The sequence below is a fragment of the Mus pahari genome, chromosome 19, assembly GCF_900095145.1.
Source record: "Mus pahari chromosome 19, PAHARI_EIJ_v1.1, whole genome shotgun sequence".
NCBI lineage: Eukaryota > Metazoa > Chordata > Mammalia > Rodentia > Muridae > Mus > Mus pahari.
Genome location: NC_034608.1, coordinates 3908362 through 3913705, shown reverse-complemented (window position 1 = coordinate 3913705; position 5344 = coordinate 3908362). Strand labels below are relative to the sequence as shown.

Sequence of the window (5344 nt, the reverse complement as noted above, 5' to 3'; positions counted from 1 at the left end):
TCATATGCAAGTATTTACCAAGGCCTAGGAAATAGTGGTGATGTGGTATTGCATTATTCATGTGATCTGCCAGAGCAGAAACCCCCAAAACAGGTTTTTCTGCTAGGCCCAAAGGAACAGCATAATCGAGGGGACCCCTGACAGTGGGGTTTAACTATTGACTAGCCTTGCACCTGGCTTCCTCCTCAAGCTNCCTGGTCCCANCCCGTGGTCTTTTGTCTTTTGTTTTGTGTCACTGTATCTGCGGATGTATCCTGCCCCGCTTTTCTTGTTTGATCTGTTTTAAAGATGTGATTCTCATTTTGATCAATACATTGTTTTACACCCTCTCTCCTGTGGACTGTCTGTCACTCATTCACCAAATCCTCGCTCACCTGCAACCAAGAGACCCAGTTCCACGCAGATCAGGGACCCAAAGTGAGGTCCAGTCTGTGGCACAAGAACAGAGGGAGAGCGACCTGGGGAGATACCAATTTCCTTGGAAAATACAACATTCAGGGAGCTGAGAAGTTTTAGGTACAATCCTTCGCTAAAGAATACAGCTGTGAACAATATGCTAATCTCTAGTTAGGTCAGTTCACTACAGAACAAAACACCAGAAAACCATCATGACTTTGAGTATACATCTATTCCCCGCACCCCAGTCCTTCTTTAGTACTGTAAACTTAACATGGGAATGAACAGTGTAAAAACAATCTAATCTGTGGGGAAAATGAGGAGTTCAAGGTCATCAGGACAGGAAGACAGCATGGGATATGTAAGGCTGTCTCAAAACTAAACAAAAAGAAAAACCAGCCAAATGCAAAGTAAGACACTGATAACAGACTGGAGAGCTGGCTCAGCTGTTAAGGGCACTGGCTGTTTTTCCAGAGATTCCAGAGTTCATTTCCCAGCAACCACATGGTGGCTCACAACCATATACAATGAGATCTGATGCCCTCTTCTGGTATGTCAGTCACACTGTACTCATGTATAAAAAGAAAAATAAATAAAGACACTAAAAAGTATAGAAACAGTGAGGTGGTTATCGCCTGTGGTGTGTGTGTGTGTGTGTGTGTGTGTGTGTGTGTGTGTGTGTAGAGGCACTTGACTTGTTGTTGTCAGTGACGTCCCCCTTCCCTCCACACCCCCCTCCCTGGCCACCGCTGCAGTGGCCACCCTTGGGCCTTAGGAAATGAGCAATAATGATGACATCGAGATAGAGAGCAAAGCTGACAAGAGGGCACACCATAATGCAATGGAACGGGAACGAAAACGAAGGGACCACATCAAAGACAGATTTCACCGTTTGCGGAAGTCAGTCCCATTACTCCAAGGAGAGAACAGCATCCCGGGCCCAAATCCTAGGCAAAGCAACAGAGTATATCCAGTATATGAGAAGGAAAACCTATACGCACCAGCAAGACATTGATGACCTTAAGCGACAGGATGCTCTTCTGGAGCAACAAGTCCGTGCACTGGAGAAGGCAAGATCAAGTGCCCAACTGCAGACCATCTACCCCTCCTCAGACAACAGGGCAGCACACTCTCTGCCTTCGATGGGGGTTCAGACTCCAAATCAAGAGTTTGAGCCTGAAGAGCCCCAGAACAGGAAGAAACTCCGTAATGGCGGCCAGCTAAGCCATGCAGGGCAGGCCAGCAATAAAACCGTCCATCGTATCCTCCTTCCATTCATCATTAGAACCCTCAGAACCATTGAGAAGACTCTTTATTTTCCTTTCCTCTTTATGGTTATTTTTGCATAGAAGCGCGTAGACAACAGCTCTCATCCCCTCCCCCGTGTCCACTATTTTTAAATGTATTCCCTTCAGGGGTTCCTGTCCCCACCAGACAATTTAAACCAAAGCACCCTAACTGGGCAGCTCTTTCTGTGGAGGACAGACGGACGGCCAGATCTGAGTATGCGGTGTCCTGCCCACCCTACCAGCTCCTCCAGCCCTCAGAGCATGCGCCTGGCAGAGGCCTGCTCTTCTAGGCTCTACTCCCAGTCCCCCCTCACATCTGGTGGGCTTTTGTGAATCTCTGAACTGCTTTACTTTGACAAGAAGGCCAAATTGGAGTAATCAGAACTAACCCCTCTCCTTTGTAAGGATTATTGTTTGGAAAAGCTGTCTCGCCTGTTGAAAGACGGGATTCTTGAGGAAGTTCCTGTGGTAGAAAAGGAAAAGCGGGGACAAATTTGCAGCACCCTGTCACTCTTCAGCTGTTTCAGCCTGCAGACTTGCCTTCCAGAAGGCCACAGGACGCTGGTATGTATGTATATATGTATGTATGTATGTATGTATGTATGTATGTATAGAAGGCAGCAGCAGTGAAACAAAGGCTCTCAGCTGAGTAAGGGTGGCTTTGTGGGTAGGGCTGGGAGGGAGTTTTAGGGGTGACTTTGTGGGTGGAGCTGGGAGGGAGTTTTAGGGGTGGCTTGTGGGTGGGGCTGGGAGGGAGTTTTAAGTGGGCTAGAGGTTTTGTATTAAGGGCCAGTAATGATGTTTTGATATTTATTTCCTGCTACTGAAATTTGAATCTGAATGAAATGCCCCTATTTCTGATGATGTCGCTATTGTAAAGCGACAGATTCATACAGTAATGATCAAATCTTCATTTCTTTCTGTGTGTATTTCTAAGAAATAGAGCCAGCTATTTTGTTTGTATGCTCCATGGCTAGTCCCAGAATGCAAGTCTGGCCCAGTATTCAAAGTTTAATGTGAAGCATCACATCAACAGACTACAAATCACCATCACATTGATTAATGCAACTGATGAATTCCAACACTGAGTAACAAAAATACCTCAGGCAGTAGCAGGAAATCCCCTACACTTAATACACATACACTCACACACACCACCTACCTGGTACCTTTAGGGAAATGAGGCATCTCCTTAAAATATTTCATAACTTAAGCTTTCATATTTCTCATACATCTGATGCTCTAATAGGAAAGTATGTGGAACAAGGCAAACGTTCTGTAAGTCTGTAGATTTGTTCTCTTTCATGCTGAACAGCAATGAATAAATATAGATATATTCATATATATTATACATACACACACACACACACATACACGTATACACACAAGATTTATAAAGGGTCTAGATCCTTTGCTCCTTTACTCCCTAAACCAAAGATTTCCCACCCACATTAGGAAACCATGAGCACTGTACTTGAAGTCCTAGCCAGAGCAATTCGACAACAAAAGGAGATCAAGTGGATACAAATTGGAAAGGAAGAAGTCAAAATATCACTATTTGCAGATGATATGATAGTATATATAAGTGACCCTAAAAATTCCACCAGAGAACTCCTAAACCTGATAAACAGCTTCAGTGCAGTAGCTAGATATAAAATTAACTCAAACAAATCAGTGACCTTTCTCTACACAAATGATAAACAGGATGAGAAAGAAATTAGGAAAACAACACCCTTCACAATAGTCACAAAAAATATAAAATACCTTGGTGTGACTCTAACTAAGGAGGTGAAAGATCTGTATGACAAAAACTTCAAGTCTCTGAAGAAAGAAATTGAAGAAGATCTCAAAAGATGGAAAGATCTCCCAAGCTCATGGATTGACAGGATTAATATAGTAAAAATGGCTATCCTTCCAAAAGCAATCTATAGATTCAATGCAATTCTCATCAAAATTCCAACTCAATTCTTCACTAAGTTAGAAAGGGCAATTTGGAAATTCATCTGGAATAATAAAAAACCTAGGGTAGCAAAAAACATTCTCAACAATAAAAGAACCTCTGTTGGAATCACCATGCCTGATCTTAAGCTGTACTACAGAGGAATTGTGATAAAAAACTGCATGGTACTGGTACAGTGACAGACAGGTAGATCAATGGAACAGAATTGAGGACCCAGAAATGAACCCACACACCTATGGTTACTTGATCTTTGACAAAAGAGCTAAAACCATCCAGTGGAAAAAAGACAGCATTTTCAACTAATGGTGTTGGCACAACTGGCTGTTAGCATGTAGAAGAATACGAATTGATCCATTCTTATCTCCTTGCACAAAGCTCAAGTCTAAGTGGATCAAATAACTCCACATAAAACCAGAGACACTGAAATATATAGAGAAGAAAGTGGGAAAAAGCCTCGAAGAAATGGTCACAGGGGAAAAATTCCTTAACAGAACAGCAATGGCCTGTGCTGTAAGATCAAGAATCAACAAATGGGACCTCATAAAATTGCAAAGCTTCTGTAGGGCAAAAGATACTGTCAATAAGACAAAAAGGTCACCAACAGATTGGGAAAGAATTTTTGTTTGAGTTCCTGTCCTGACAGCTTTCGATGATGAACTATGATGTGGAAGTGTAAGCCAAATAAACCCTTTCTTCCCCAAGATGCTTTAGTCATGGTGTTTCATCATAGCAATAGAAACCATAACTAAGACACCTGGTATCTGGGAGGCTGAGGCAAATAGGCTGCACTGCCACAAGTCTGTAGGTTACACCATAAGTTCAAAGCCAGCCTGGGCTATAATGTTAGACCTTCTGTTTAAAAACAAATAAAAAAACAAACAAAAAGCACAATAATAAACCATACTTGGTGTAGTGGAACACTCCTTTAATTCCAGAACTCAGGAACAGAGGAAAGTGGATCTCTGAGTTCAAGGCCATCCTAGTCAATACCGTGGCCCTATTTCAAAACAAACAATAACATTCCCCTAAAAAAAAGAAAGAAGGAAGCAGGGCAGGTAGACACTTGCCTCCAAGCCAGTCCTTGATCCCCAGGATAAGTGGTAGGGAGAAGTGACTCCTGTAAGCTGTCCTCTGAGTGCTAAACATCCCAGCAAAAGTGTGCATACTCACATACAAACATAGCTATAGGGCAGGTGAGATGGCTCAACGGGTAAGAGCACTAAGTTCAAATCCCAGCAACTACATGGTGGGCTCACAACCACCCGAAATGAGATCTGACGCCTTCTTCTGGTGCATCTGAAGTCAGTTACAGTGTACTTATGTATAATAAGAAAGAAATCTTTGGGCTGGAACAGTCAGGGAATGAGCGAGCAGGGCCAACCAGAGCAAGCAGTGTTGACCAGAGGGAGCAGAGGTCCTAAAAATTCAATTCCCGACAACCACATGAAGGCTACAACCTTCTGTACAGCTACAATGTACTCACAAACATAAAATAAATGAATAAATCTTAAAAAAAAAAAACAAAAAAACATATACTACAATCCTAGCACTTGTGAGATGGGGGCAAGATAATAAAAAACTCAAGGTCACCCTCAACTGTTCAAGGACAGCCATGAGATAGAAAATCAAGTCTTTGCAAAAAAATAGAAATCAAGTCTATTTAGCTCACTTCTGAGGCAAGGCTTTCCTGCACTCCCCT

The 5344-nt window shown here is 42.7% G+C and overlaps 1 pseudogene; it reads left to right on the top strand.

Moving 5' to 3' along the window:
- Positions 1–1174: 1174 nt before the first annotated feature.
- On the top strand, positions 1175–1745 carry LOC110336874 (annotated as a pseudogene).
- The last annotated feature ends 3599 nt before the right edge of the window (positions 1746–5344 follow it).